General features: G+C 43.8%; 1 protein-coding gene and 1 long non-coding RNA gene across 5 annotated transcripts in view; one reads left to right on the top strand and one right to left on the bottom strand.

The window, feature by feature from the left end:
* The window catches only part of PHACTR2 (phosphatase and actin regulator 2), a 367207-nt gene that overhangs the window by 265350 nt on the left and 85592 nt on the right, over positions 1 to 16265 (top strand). The window lies entirely within an intron of this gene.
* On the bottom strand, positions 553 to 15850 carry LOC120998554. Its single transcript, XR_005778429.1, has 3 exons — positions 15718 to 15850; positions 13993 to 13998; positions 553 to 563 (listed from the first exon to the last, which is right to left on the bottom strand). It is a non-coding gene; the product is annotated as an uncharacterized LOC120998554 (long non-coding RNA).

The raw sequence follows: 16265 nt of genomic DNA, 5'->3' as shown, positions 1-16265 counted from the left end.
TTATTTCACAGGGAATATAAGTATTTACTAAAACGGACAAGTCAGGAGAGGTGACAGATCCTCTGTAATTCCATACCCCAGATCAGATGACGGTGTGGAGCACATACGTTTTCAGGCTGTCAAGGAGAAGAGTTCACATTTCTGAGTAAAAATCTGTCATGTCCAGATTTATGGAAGCTGAGAGTAATTAGATGATTTACATGGAGGCAAATGGCACCCTTCAAATTGCATAACTTAACACTAAAATAAATGCACTACCACTTCTTAGTTGGAATAAAATGGCCGCAATGCTTTATTAAGGGATATAATAAATAATTTAATAAATAATGAAACTCATCAGCATCAATAAATTAATGAACCATCATAACCATTAAATAAATACTGACATACACTGAGTGATACAGCCCCTCTAATAAAGGGAAGCAACATTGCAAAATAAGGGGAGGGTGAGCGGGATGACGAATCCGGTCTTCTTAAACTGGCCCAGGAGTGCCGCCAGACCCACAATTTAAAGGCAACAGCTTTCCCGCCGCAGGCCAGAAGGCAATTCACAGAGCGGTATTCTCCCCCAGCAACCGCTTCCACCCATCAGCGCCGGTGTTCTGCTAAATCTCTATACCTTGCGAAAAGTCTATACTGGAAGTGACGCGGCCGCACAGGAATCGGCTGGAGGAGGGTGTGCGCGGCACTGCACATCCACTGGCTTAGCAAAGAATTGTTGCAGCGCCGCGATAGAAGTACTTTGTGCACCGCGCGTGCGCACTTAGGGGTATAGAGATTTTGCAGCGCAAAATGTTGCATCAGCTCTCCCTGCCCCTGAGTGCGCATGTGCCCACAAATCATCAGATCAAATCAGGATGAACTGCAACTGATGATTTGTGGGCGCGTGCGCACTCAGGGGTGGGGAGAGCTGATGCAACATTTTGCCCTGCAAAATCTCTATACCCCTAAGTGCGCACGCGCGGTGCACAAAGTACTTCTATCGCGGCGCTGCAACGATTCTTTCCTAAGCCAGTGGATGTGCGCTTGTACAGCGCCGCGCACACCCTCCTCCAGCCGATTCCTGTGCGGCCGCATCACTTCCGGTATAGACTTTTCGCAAGGTATAGAGGATCTGGCAGAACACCGGGTCTTTAGCTGCTTCAAATATCGTGCTGGAACCGGTCTAAGGTAAATTTGAAAAATAAAAGCGGGAAAATGAACAGGGGGGGGGGGGGGGGGGGGGAGAGAGACACAAACTGAAAAAACCCTGCCTGACTAAGGCTACTTTCACACTAGCGTTCGGGGCTCCGCTTGTGAGCTCCGTTTGAACGCATCCGTACTGCCCTTAATGCATTCTGAGTGGATGCGGATCCGCTCAGAATGCCTCAGTCTGGCAAGGTTCAGCCTCTGCTCAGCAGTTCGGGTGTCCGCCTAGCCGTGCGGAGGCAAACTGATCCGTCCAGACTTACAATGTAAGTCAATGGGGACGGATCCGTTTGAAGATGACACAATATGGCTCAATTTTCAAACTGATCCGTCCCCATTGACTTTCAATGTAAAGTCTGGACGGATCCGTCTGAACTACTTTCACACTAAGGCCTCTTTCACACTTGCGTTGTCCGGATCCGGCGTGTACTCCACTTGCCGGAATTACACTCCGGATCCGGAAAAACGCAAGTGTACTGAAAGCATTTGAAGACGGAACCGTCTTCAAAATGCTTTCAGTGTTACTATGGCACCCAGGACGCTATTAAAGTCCTGGCTGCCATAGTAGGAGCGGGGAGCAGTATACTTACCGTCCGTGCGGCTCCCTGGGCGCTCCAGAATGACGTCAGAGCGCCCCATGCGCATGGATAATGTGTCCAATGCGATCACGTGATCCATGCGCTTGGGGCGCCCTGACGTCACTCTGGAGCGCCCCGGGAGCCGCACGGACGGTAAGTATACTGCTCCCCCGCTCCCCGCTACACTTTACCATGGCTGCCAGGACTTTAGCGTCCCGGCAGCCATGGTAACATTCAGAAAAAGCTAAATGTCGGCTCCGGCAATGCGCTGAAACGACGTTTAACTTAAGGCCGGATCCGGATCAATGCCTTTCAATGGGCATTAATTCCGGATCCGGCCTTGCGGCAAGTGTTCAGGATTTTTGGCCGGAGCAAAAAGCGCAGTATGCTGCGGTATTTTCTCCGGCCAAAAAACTTTCCGTTCCGGAACTGAAGACATCCTGATGCATCCTGAACGGATTTCTCTCCATTCAGAATGCATTAGGATAATCCTGATCAGGATTCTTCCGGCATAGAGCCCCGACGACGGAACTCTATGCCGGAAGAAAAGTACGCAGGTGTGAAAGGGCCCTTAGAATTTTTTCTTAACTATAATGCAGACGGATCCGTTCTGAACGGATCCAAACGTCTGCATTATAGGAGAGGATCTGTCTGTGCAGATACCATACGGATCCTCTCTGAACGCAAGTGTGAAAGTAGCCTTAAACTAATGGTGCCATTGCCCCCATGTGTCCCCCAAGCTAAACGCTCTGGGGGGCCTAAACATTATTATTAGTCAGTGATTTGACATGAACAGTGCGGTGTACAGTTTCTATAGAAGCTACCTACCATTTGTGTCATCCGATGAACAGCCACTAAAGAAATCTACATATAAAAAGCCCAGCTCATAACTGAAGGAGGATTGCTCTTACCATGGATGTAGACACGGGGATTAGCAATGTCCCCAGGAATTTGCTGAAGGTGCCATAGGAGCAGATATGCAGGGCTGTGCATGTGGGAAACCACCTGAATGTAGTTGGCTGTCATGTGATAGGGAAACTAACATTCACTCATTAAAAGGGAAATCCAATGTCCCCTGTCCTGATGGAGCGGCACATCAAGCATGCACCCTGCCGCTCAATTCATTCTTGATGGGACCACCAGGGATAGCCAGATATAGCACTCAGATATTTCTTATATCCCCATAGGGAATGAATGGAGCAGCAGGAGGCATGCTAGGCCTGCCGCTCCATCAGGGGGTTCCCGGGAGCGGTCTGGGTCCCAGCCATTGGACTAGGGTTGTCACGATACCAAAATTTTGATTATATTTCGATACCATAAAAAAGTATTGCGATACTCGATACCACGCAAACAAAAAAAAATAAAACACCAAAAAAGCTGTGTGCATTCCGCATTTTATGGAATGTCTGGCCCATAATAGAACAGTCCTATCCTATTTTTTTTTTTGGGTGGGGTGTGGTAAGGGGACCAAAAAAAAAAATGGCTAATCGGCGTTCACTGCATAGAAGATATTTTTTAATATTTTAATAGTTCTGACTTTTTCGGACGCGGCGATATCTAATATGTTTACTTTTTTATATGTAAAATTAGGAATGGGGGTGATTTAAGCCCCTCGCAGACGAGCGTGTCCGGATGCGTTGCGAATGCGTTCAGTGAAAAATGCACGATTTCACAGTCATTCAGTTTTGCCTGCGATCGCGTTCAGTTGTTCAGTTTTTATCGCGCGGGTGCAAAGCGCACTTGCTTGCGGATGCGATTTTCATGCAGCTCCATTCACTTTTATGGGGTCAGCGTTGCGTGAAAATCCCAGAATACAGAACATGCTGCGATTTTCACGCAAAGCACAAGTGATGTGTGAAAACAAACGCACATGTACACAGCCCCTTTGAAATGAATGGGTCCGGATTCAGTGCGGGTGCAATGCGTTCGCATCATGCATTGTACCCGCCCGTTCATGTGAAAGGGGCCTTATACTTTTAATACTTTGGTGTTTTTATTTAATAACTATTAGCCGCTTTAGCCGAGGGCGGTACGCCATGTTTTCTAAAAGATACTAGGCTGTGCAGTATCGGAAAACAGCAAATCCCAGTATCGTATCGATCTGAATGCAAAAGTATTGATTGGGTATTTAAAGTTCGATGCCTGGTGCAACCCTACGTTGGACCCCCACAATCAGTTATCTCCTGCCCTGTGGATAGGAAATAACTTTTATAATTGGCACAACCCCTTTAACAGTGAAGTTTGTAGGTACGAAGGGAGGGATTTATGAAGATTGGTGTTGCTAACAGTGTAAAAAGTAGCACATTTTTGTGCAGAGTGAGGTCTGTGCAAAAATTGGTGACTCTTTGGCGCCAATACTCTTGAGCAGGGGGCTTGAAAAGTTTATTTTTTTTTGTATCAATGCTTTACTTTAAGAAACTCATCGTTCATCCTCTTGCAATACAGAATGGAATAGAGTACCGTATTACAGTTTGCATTATTGTGTAACTGTGAAATGCGTGCGTATCGAGAAGAATATATGCTGTACGGCATACAACGAAGCATTCTGCGTATTACAATCTGTGGGCTGCCTGAATGGACACCATGTAATACTACACTTCCATCCATACAATACTATACCATTCAAAATGGATTTTCCAAGATTTTATTTTTAAAATTAGCAGAGAGAGAAGGGGGCTGTATGAAATAATAATAATAAAAAAGTCCTCACTCACCTTTTAAATGTCCCGCCACTCCAGCCACAGATGAACGGCACATGACCTCTGCAGACCCAGTGAGGACCGGACCAGGAGTGGCGGGACAATAAAAGGGTGAGTGAAGGTTTTATGTTTATTTCATACAGCTCCCTGCTGTCTGATCCTATGGCTCCGTTTTATTGTCAGATCCTAGAAAAAAAAAACTTGGAGCTAAATAGGAAATTGCAGTTATAGGTGAATTAAAAGACGAACATCTGTCTTGTCATGGTTTCTGTTTTATCAGCTCTTCTTACATCTACTAAGCTGTATTACAGAGTGTCCATGTATTTCCAGAGGTTTGATAGTAGAATAGAGGTTGAGTATACTATAGGCAATACAGCAAGATAGCAGCTAGTTCGTATATGCTTAGGAAAGCTTAGGCAAGCAGTAAGAGATTTTGTTTTCTGGATATCGTTATTTTTGTATTGTTTGTGGAGAAACCAGCAAGAAGATTCTTGTTACGTCCTCGTTGCTCATCTGCATTCTTTCCTTTCAGCACCTAAACGACTGCCTGGTATCCCTATACGCTTCTCTACCCAGTGAATGTAGTAGATGCTGTGCCCTTAGTTTGCCAAATTTACTATAATATAAAATATATTAGATTACATAGTGAACTATTTTAGCTGATAAAAATGTTGCACTGAGCTGCACTGCTGCATTTTTCTACATATACAGTAGATTATAAGCTCCTGCGAGCAGGGCCCTGACACAGTTGTATATTAGCCAGTTACGTTGTGATGTCTTTTGTTTTGTACGTGAACCCTCTGAATTTGTAAAGCGCTGCGGAATATGATGGCGCTATATAAATAAATATTATTATTATTTGTCTATAGTCAGTTCTTTCATCAGTTGCTGATTATTAGGCTCCATTTAGACGTCCATAGAATGTGTCCGCACCCGTTCTGGAATTATCCGGAACGGGTGCGGACCCATTCATTTTCTATGGGGCAGGAATGGATGCGGACAGTACACAGTGTGCTGTCAGCATCCGAATTTCCGGAGCACGGCCCCAAACTTCCGGTCCGTGGCTCTGGAAAAAAAATAGAACAGCGATAGCGGACAAGAATAGGCAGTTCTATGGGGGTGCTGGCCGGGTGTATTGCGGATCCGTTATGGGGTTGTCTGTTAGGGTATTCTTACATCCACATCCACCAGCTTGATCAAGCCATGCTAATCTGGGGCTTACTATATATTGCACTTCAGGCTGTACTGAAATATTAAATTTGATGTAATATTAGATTATATGTCAATATTGATACATAAAAAAATCAGTAAAACGTTTGTCTTCAAGGGATTCTCTCCTTTGGACAAGCCCATCCTTTTTGACGTAGTCCATCATGATGTTGAGACCTGTTAGTGGTGAAAGTGGCCAGTGATTGTGTTGCACTACGGAAGCTTAATTGACCAAGTGATGCTTGGATGCTTTGTAGCCTCTAGGATTGAAGACCTTCTCAGTAATATAAGTATAACAGATGTGACCTCTTAAAATGGGACTGTCCAAAGACGATAGCATCTATAATCTAGGTATACGAGTTAAATAAAAAAAGTAATTAAGAAGGGTCTTTCTCTGCAAAAAGTAGATTTTTTATGGTGGAGGAAATTTCTACAAAAAATCTTACAAGTAAACTAATAAGAGACGAAATTAATGGAGTGGTTGGTCAGGGATACATGCGGCCCCTCTATTTATTTCTGTGGGAGTTCCAGAGATGGTGATCGGTGGAGGTCCCAGCAGTAGGACCTCCACTGATCTAATAGTTATCCTCCTGTAGATAAGGGATAACTTTATATAACCGGAATACCCCTTTAATTAATTATTTAAAGAGGACCTTTCATCAGTTTAGCCCTAGTCTAATTATGGTCTTACCTTATAGGGCGGCCCCCACTGATGCCATCGCTTTTTATTTTCCAAAGACCCCCCCCCATTCGTCCGCTCTTGGTCCCGTTGATTTCGGCACCTTATATTATAATGAGCCGAATCGGTTATACTAGGCGGAGACTTGCAGTTTAGCTTGGGGCGGTTCTCTTCTTCCTGGCTGTGAGCGCATCCAATCAGAGCGCACCGCTCTTAGCCAGGGAGATTGAGCTCCTCCCTGGCTAAGAGCGGTGCGCTCTGATTGGAAGCGCTCACAGCCAGGGAGAACAGAACCACCCCCAGCGAAACTGAGGGTCTCCGCCGGCGCCTAGTATAACCGAGTCGGCTCATTATAATATAAGGCGCCGAAATCAAAGGGACCAAGAGCGGACGAACGGGGGGGGGGGGGTCTTTGGGGAAAAAAAAAAGTGCCATGGCATCAGTGGGGGCCGGCCTATAAGATAAGACCATAATTAGACTAGGGCTAAACTGATGAAGGGTGCTGAAAAGGCTGCCCCATTATCTTGTAAGCTGCAAGTCATTTGTACCTGAAGAAGGGGTATATCCCTGAAACGCGTTGTACCGCTTGCTCAATAAAAAGAACCCCTAATTTAATCCAACCACTGGGTGGTTTTTGCGCCGTGGGACATTCCTATTCTATACTGAACTACTGGCTTTCTGAGGGATTCCAGGCATCCCTGATCAGAAGCCTTTATCCCGGGCTGCATACCATCCGTCGTGAGGGGCTTTTGCCAACCTGATACATGTCTACATTAGAGTTGTGCCTAATCTAGCACAACTCCACCAGGTGAGCCTCCATTTTTGGAGATATTACTTATTTTCTATTCAAGACTATATTACCCTATGGTGCGCCATTTTTTGTTCTACAGTTGAACGAAGCCTGTTTTAAATTATGATTATCTTGTAAGGCTACTTTCACACTTGCGGCAGTTTGATCCGCCGATCTGCGCTGACTGAAAGCATTTCAGATCCGTCTTGTATCTTTTTTTACATTTTTACCGGTCTGTGCATGCGCAGGACGGATCCGGCATTCCGGTATTTTGAATGCCGGATCCGGCATGCTGCGGTTTTATCTTTTGCCTGATCAGTCAAAACGACTGAACTGAAGACATCCTGAACAGATTACTTTCCATTCAGAATGCATGGGGATATATACCTGATCAGTTCTTTTCCGGTATAGAGCCCCTGTGACGGAACTCTATGCCGGAAAAAAAAAAACGCAAGTGTGAAAGTACCCTAAAATAGGATGTCATAGAATAATATACAATCATAATATAAAATACATCAGAACTGTACGCCATAGCGTAGATTTTACGGGGTGAAAATACATTAACATACTTCCCATTTAAGTGTTGTGAGCACACTGGAATATTCCTACATTATTTGGACCTTTTGATCTTGCTGCTTGGGGTTTATGAGCCTCTTAAAAAGCTCTCCGTCTCCACTCAACATGCAATATTTCAGGCTCCAGGATCAATGATCCCCATGTCTGTGAATTATTGAGGTTGCCTTGCTAATGGTTTCCTCTGTCTAGAACACAGTTTGAAGATGTTTTTCTCTTAACGACCCAAAGAGAATGTTTTTACACACACAAAATCTTGTGAAAACTCGGGTCACTTTACTCATAACATACAATAACCTTTTTAAGCACCAGTATAAAGATTATTTGCCTTTCTGCTAATCTGTCTGATAAAACTTTCTTTATAAACCATCTAAATGTACTTTTGAAAGTTCGGCTGGGTGCACATATGTCAGTTGTGTCCGGCCAGTTGTTTTATTGCAGAGCCGGACACGACTGATATGTCTATGTGTACTTTACTAGGTGTGGCTACTTTATTAGCCCTCATCAGTTTCTGTTTGGTTGCCTTGATGTAGGTTTGCTGCTTGTTCATAAAATCTTGTTTGACGTTTTACCATTTTTATGCCTACTAAAACACTAGACCGCAGGGCTAGGTCCACACTAGATTGGTGCACCTATAAAAGAAAACGACAGTAAGAACACCCCTTAAAGGGGTTGTCCCACAAAAAATATTCTACAGTTTTTAAACCAGCACCTACATCTGAATACTTTTGTAATTGCATGAAATTAAAATGTTAGTATAGCCACTGAGTTACTCAATACATTGTATCTGTATAGCGCCACCTGCTGTTTTTTTTCTTTTCTTATTTTTTTGAACTGCTCACTGAGAAGGCCGCACATGCTCAGTTTCTTCCTTTGACTGCCTCCTGAGCTGTGATACGAAGAGCATGGACACACCCCCTGACCTGTGATAGGGAGAGCTGAGACACGCCCCCTTAGCTGTAGCATAGAGAACACGCCCCCTGAGCTGTCTGCTTCATATAAATTTAGCAGAGCAATGAATGGGGAGATCTCTGGATCCATGTGAAGTTCAGGGCTGGTTCTAGCTTTGTTAGACTATATTCACACGTCAGTATTTTTCTATAATCCGATTTTCTGTCCGTTTTTTGCGGATCCGTTGTTCCTGAAAATGTTTCCGTATGTCATCCGTTTTTTGCGGATCCGCAAAAAACGGAAACATGTATAAATTTCAATAAGCAAATAAAGTTGCTTGGATTTCTTAAAAAAATAAATAAATAAAATAAAATTAAATGTCATTTCCAGGAACGGATTCCGTATAAAACGGATGACATACGGAATGACATCCGTATGTCTTCCGTTTTTTGCGGATCCATTGACTTTGTATTGTACCAGGATCCGATTTTTCAGGAAAAGAATAGCACATGTTTTATATTTAAACGGACATGCGGAACGGAACAACGGAAACGGACAGCACACATTGTGCTGTCCGTTTTTTTCCAGGACCCATTGAAAATGAATGGGTCCAGATCTGGTCCAGATCTGTTCCTGAAAAAACGGAACAGATCAGGAAAGAAAAAACGGACGTGTGAATGGACCCTTAGAAAGAGATTGGTATGTACTATATGATGTCTGATTTTCATTTTTTACATTAGTCATGGGATAACCCCTTTAATGGTATTTTTCTTCATTTGGCCAAATTCACATGGCAGATCTTGTCTTAATATGTAGAGTTTCCATAAAAATAAGCATAAGCCATGTTTTTTGCAATACAAGCAAAAAAAAAAAAAAAAAAAAAGACTTCAGCCTAGTCTGTACACTTAAGAATCCAAGGAATGCAGCTATACATTTCTCTGTGATGGATGGGATGTTTAGGACTGCTATTCAGCAGCAAACCAACCCGTTGAAGGAGTTTGTGCAGAGATCCCAACATTCTTGGAGCTGGCTCAGCGGACTTGGTAAGGTCAGATATGTGCAGTTTCATTTCTGCATTGTGCAGATTTCAAGCAATGCAGGACATACACATCCTGCACATACTGTTTCTAATCTGATGGGAAAACCGGAAATTTCAGAGGACGGACGTGACAGAATAATTTGAACTATGTTCATCTGTTAGCTTTTATAATGATGTACCAAGGTAGCTATTACCAATATGGCTGAGATACTAGAGGCCTACAAAATCCCTCTGATATCAAACATCTAAAAGGAAATGGCACCATAATTCATTCCACTGATGGAACCTATATAACAAAAGGCAAATACTTTATTTTGTGGAGATTTTAAATGATGAGGTGCCCTAAATGCTGAAATCAGCTGGCTTCCTATCACCCGGAGTATTGTGGCAGCTACGGTGATGGTGAAATTGTATAAACCAAACTTAGATCACGTTTGAAAGCAGAATGGCAATAAACTACAGTCTGTTTTAAGGGCAACCAGCAGATTTGCAAAAGAAAATAAAAAAACATTCACATAAAACTGCATATTTTTTTTTATTGCAGCTAGGATCCTTACACACATCCATCTGGCTCTGGCATTTTCTTACCCCCCCCCCCCCCCCCCAAAAAAAAATAAATGAATAAGGCCTCTTTCCCACGGGCGTGTGCGCCCAGTAGTCATGCTGCGGCCTGCAAAATGCGGGCCACAATGCACGAGCACAGTCCGTGGGGCAGCCACAGCGGATCGCGGACCCATTCACTTAAATGGATCCGCGATCCGGCCGTTCCGCAAAAAGATAGGACATGTTCTATCTTTTTGCGGAACGGAAGTATGGGACGGAACCCCACGGAAGCACTCTGTAGTGCTTCCGTAGGGTTCCATTCCGCATCTCCGGATTTGCGGACCCATTAAAGTGAATGGGTCTGCATCCGTGATGCGGAATGCCCACGGAACGGCACCCGTGTATTGCGGATCTGCAAATGCGGTTCGCAATACGGCAACTAAGCTTTTGTATTGATTTTTTTTGCCACCTGTGTTTTTGCTGCTGTTTTGTGACATTGTAAGATTTATCATCTCACTTGCGCCCAAAAAGTTGCAAGTGCCTCTTTTTATGCAGCCCTCGTCACTTTTCCAAAAGGGGACGTGAAGAGGGATGTAGCTAGCAGCTGAGACAAAGTCATCTTCATTTATACCAGTTTTCTGGTGCAAATAAAGGCAGAAATCTGGTGATTTTCCCCTATAGGGAAGGAATTGTCAAAACGCGTGAAAACGCAAAAGAAAGCCAGAAACACAAAAAAGCCACCCAAATTAAGAAGAACATAAGTAGAAGAAAAAAAAAAAAAACACTTGTGTGGGCTGTGTTTCACATTTATTATAGCTAACATTAGGAGTTGTCATTTTTTCATCAAAAATTATTTTTTTGCAAAACTACAAGTGCAACACAACAGTACATAAAAAATGGAACAGTGCAAAACAATAAAACAAAAAGGCACTGAGAAACTGTGTGATCCCCTAGCTAGTTTCAGATTATACAGATGAGAAGCCTTGAAATTACATTGGGAGTGAATGAGTTTACATTGAAGAAATTCTTTCTTGCTATGTTTGATAAAGTTTATTTTTGTTTCATTTTAATATACCAGAGGCATTCCATATGTACTTTATTGATATATTTATACAAAACAGCAAAGCATAAAACTGAAAACAGATTGCCTACAGGGTATAATGACCCTTGACATCTACCAAACCATAATACTGTAGTGCAGGTACCTGTCAGTAAATTTATTTAAAGAAAAAATGGGGTCAAGGAACGCACAGATTTTCCATATACAGATTTTCTAGGAAATCAGGCAATTGTTATTCTAAGGAAACATCAATCTACCCATCATTTAGACAACATACTGGTTCTCGGACTGTCACAAATAGTATTTCTGTCAGTCTCAAAAATTTTTTTTTGCTCACTGACTGCTGCTGTGAGCAATCATTAGTTTTACAAAACAAACCAGTAGGAGAAACCAGGTAAGGCCCTATTCAGACGTCAGTAAATCACAGATGTGTGCTGCCCATGTTCACAAACAACACATTCATCCATTGATTTTTATGTGTGTATTCACACATCTATGATTTACCACGGTCCAGGGTTACACCACAGAAGCATGCTCTATTTTTGTCCGTAACATGCCCTATTTTTGTCCGAAAAACATGGACCCAACACGGATGGCATCCGTGTTTCACAGATTGTTGCTAGGAAATGCTCTGGAAATAAATGTTTAATGTAGCATTGTCTTGGAATACGGATGACACACAGAGGGCAAAAAACAGATGTCATCACAGTCGTGTAAATTAGGCCTTAGCTAGGATGCATTTTCCTGGCTTTGTGGGTTTTTGCTTCTCCATAATAGCTCATTTAATAACACCTGTTCATACATTAGGACTTTGCACAATTGTTTTGGCTGCATTTTATTATAAAAATGACAGGTATTGATTTTTAAACAAGAATCCCACAAAACTCAAAGTAGGAACCAACCATTGATGTCCAAATAAGAGCCTGTGATAAGCCACACCACTTTTTACCCTTGTAGACTCTAGATACACTGCATCTGTAAGGATCAGTGCTATAAACTTTATACATTATTTATTGGTCACAGACTATATAAAAAGCAACTGCAGAATTGTATTCATTTCACATGCGAAAAACATAATAAATGGCACCAATTGAAACTACGTACAAATCAACCCTCAAAAAAACAAAACGCAAACCCCACACACACCGATACACCGTCAGAAAAATGTTATGGATCTTGGAATGCAGCAACACAAAAACAAATTATTTTGTAATCAAAAGTGTTTTTATTGTGCAAGTATTATAAGAAAACATATACCGTATTTTTGCCCTATAAGATGACCATAAGACTCTCCTAAGTTTTAGAAGAAGAAAATAAGAAAGAAAATTATTTTTCATCAGACCTCAGCTCAGAGCCCCAATCAGACCCCCAACATTAATCCTCAGCTCAGAGCCCCAGTCAGACCCCCAGTGTTAACAAGACCTCCAAACTCACCTCAGAGTAGACCCCCAGTGTTAATAAGGCCCCTATTCAGACCTCAGAATAGACCCCCAATCAAACCTCAAACCCAATCAGATGCCCAATTTATATAAGACCTTTTTATTAACCATGTTAATAACTCCCCTATGGACGCTGCGGCCGCTCCTGGGACCCAGCGCTTCTCCTGGTCTTCCTATCCTGACGCCACACAGTGGGAGGTCACAGAGTGCCGACGTCCTCACATTGTGCGTAGTACATAGCACAGCGAGCGGCCGAGGAAGACCAGGAAGCGGTGAGTACAGAGCCTGCATGGAGAGCACTGCATTCACTGCCTCCTGATCCTCCTGTACTAATGAGCGCTTCCATAATGGATGCACTCATTACTATTTGCCCCATAAGAGGCACTGAGCTCTTATAGGGCAAAAAATACGGTACATTTGCCATCATCAAAATGGTACTGGTCCAAAAAATGAAGTTATTTATACCACATGATGAGCATAAAAAGGTCCCAAAAAACAATGTTGAAATTGCAGTTTTTTTTATCTCCCTGTGCACCAAATGTGTTTGAGACATAGATTCAAAACATACAATAAAGGTGACAATTTCCAGGAGATTTCTTCCAATTTTAATGTGACTGTAAGGGTTTAAAGGCATTGTCCAACAACAAACACTTATTCTCTATACCGTAGATAAGAGATCGTCAGTGGTCCGACTACTGGGGGCCCTGTGTACCCCCATTTGATTGGAGCAGCGGTCACACATGCACTTCTGCTCCATTCATCTGTATGGGATTACCCAGAGGCCGCGCTGCATTTTTCCCGGAAGAGTAAAAATACTCCTTTTACCATTTTTGAGGAGTATTTTTAGCCGAGTATGAAAGTTGAAGTAATTTTAAATACATAATACGTAGCCTGCACTTGTTCACATCTGCGATGGAGGCTGCGTTTGGAGCCTCCGTCACAGATTTTGTTAGAGACTGGACAAAAAAAATCCTTACATGCAGGACTTTTTTGTCTGGTAAAAAGAGAGGATCCCAAACAGAAACTGACCGGATCCCATCATAGTCATTGGAGTCTGTTCAGCTCTGTTCCTGTCAATTAGGCTGGGTTCACATCCTGTTTCGGTCATACGTTTAACGTACATGAAAAAACTTATACTATAATGGACGCCTTAGACAGATGCCATATTGTACAAAAAAAAATGTACATTAATATATATATATATATATATATATATATATATACATACACTGCTCAAAAAAATAAAGGGAACACAAAAATAACACATCCTAGATCTGAGTTAATTAAATATTCTTCTGAAATACTTTGTTCTTTACATAGTTGAATGTGCTGACAACAAAATCACACAAAAAAAAATTATGGAAATCAAGTTTTTCAACCCATGGAGGTCTGGATTTGGAGTCACTCAAAATTAAAGTGGAAAAACACACTACAAGCTGATCCAACTTTGATGTAATGTCATTAAAACAAGTCAAAATGAGGCTCAGTAGTGCGTGTGGCCTCCACGTGCCTGTATGACCTCCCTACAACGCCTGTGCATGCTCCTGATGAGGTGGCGGACGGTCTCCTGAGGGATCTCCTCCCAGACCTGGACTAAAGCATCGGCCAACTCCTGGACAGACTGTGGTGCAACGTGACGTTGGTGGATAGAGTGAGACATGATGTCCCAGATGTGCTCAATTGGATTCAGGTCTTGGGAACGGGCGAGCCAGTCCATAGCATCAATGCCTTAGTCTTGCAGGAACTGCTGACACACTCCAGCCACATGAGGTCTAGCATTGTCTTGCATTAGGAGGAACCCAGGGCCAACCGCACCAGCATATGGTCTCACAAGGGGTCTGAGGATCTCATCTCTGTACCTAATGGCAGTCAGGCTACCTCTGGCGAGCACATGGAGGGCTGTGCGGCCCTCCAAAGAAATGCCACCCCACACCATTACTGACCCAATGCCAAACCGGTCATGCTGGAGGATGTTGCAGGCAGCAGAACGTTCTCCACGGCGTCTCCAGACTCTGTCACGTCTGTCACACGTGCTCAGTGTGAACCTGCTTTCATCTGTGAAGAGCACAGGGCGCCAGTGGCGAATTTGCCAATCTTGGTGTTCTCTGGCAAATGCCAAACGTCCTGCACGGTGTTGGGCTGTAAGCACAACCCCCACCTGTGGACGTCTGGCCCTCATATCACCCTCATGGAGTCTTTCTGACCATTTGAGCAGACACATGCACATTTGTGGCCTGCTGGAGGTCATTTTGCAGGGCTCTGGCAGTGCTCCTCCTGTTCCTCCTTGCACAAAGGCGGAGGTAGCGGTCTTGCTGCTGGGTTGTTGCCCTCCTACGACCTCCTCCACGTCTCCTGATGTACTGGCCTGTCTCCTGGTAGCGCCTCCATGCTCTGGACACTACGCTGACAGACACAGCAAACCTTCTTGCCACAGCTCGCATTGATGTGCCATCCTGGATAAGCTGAGGTACCTGTGCCACTTGTGTGGGTTGTAGACTCCGTCTCATGCTACCACTAGAGTGAAAGCACCGCCAGCATTCAAAAGTGACCAAAACATCAGCCAGGAAGCATAGGAACTGAGAAGTGGTCTGTCGTCACCACCTGCAGAACCACTCCTTTATTGGGGGTGTCTTGCTAATTGCCTATAATTTCCACCTGTTGTCTATCCCATTTGCACAACAGCATGTGAAATTGATTGTCACTCAGTGTTGCTTCCTAAGTGGACAGTTTGATTTCACAGAAGTGTGATTGACTTGGAGTTACATTGTGTTGTTTAAGTGTTCCCTTTATTTTTTTGAGCAGTGTATATATAATTTTTTTTTTCTTTATCATCCACCACGACGGCTGCCATAGAGAGATTGACCTTTGTCCTCTATAGGGGCAGGAACACAGAGAGTTTAAAAGGCCACCACCCACTCTCGCCCTCAGTGTTTTCCTGTCCCTATGGAGCACCTACACAGAGCACCTCCAGTGGGAGGTATCGCTTTAAGAAGAAAATTGTTAGGAACGATACCGCACAATACAGGTACCTATCTCCCTCTGCCCTCCTGCGGTATATTCCAACGCTGGGCAGGGGTGTAGCACTTGAGGGAACTCATCCCTGTTATCGGCGGCCTGTTTTCCCTCCATATCCCGGGGTCTCCCTTCCCTCCAGTGTGGAAGCAGACCGCCATGAGCATGGCACGCCAGCATCCCTACCTGCCGCAGGTCCGGTGCTATGGCATTTCCGGGTGGGGGTGGAGCGCGCATACAAATGACGTCAGACGCCGCTCGGCACATGTAAAGAGCGGCACATTAGAATGATTTCTGCCTCCACTGTGAAGTCCTATTCAGCTCCAGGAGATGTCTGCTCCAGATACCCCGGCAAGCCACATGGAATCGGCGGACCCTCCCTCGGCCACTCCAACAGTGAGTTACCCTGTGGGGGATAAGAATTTTTTTTTTCTTTCTGTGTGCCTTATACTTGTCTAATGCATAGTCGCTCCTCTCTCATAGGGGGCTAAAGCGAAGATCAAGGCCAGAAACGCAAGATGTGCTACTTGTACTAAAAGGCTAGGAAGGCTTGTAAACTCTGTCA

The sequence above is a fragment of the Bufo bufo genome, chromosome 4 (genome assembly GCF_905171765.1).
Source record: "Bufo bufo chromosome 4, aBufBuf1.1, whole genome shotgun sequence".
Lineage (NCBI taxonomy): Eukaryota > Metazoa > Chordata > Amphibia > Anura > Bufonidae > Bufo > Bufo bufo.
The sequence above is the reverse complement of the archived record's forward strand: the minus strand, read 5'-3'. Positions and strand labels throughout refer to the sequence as shown.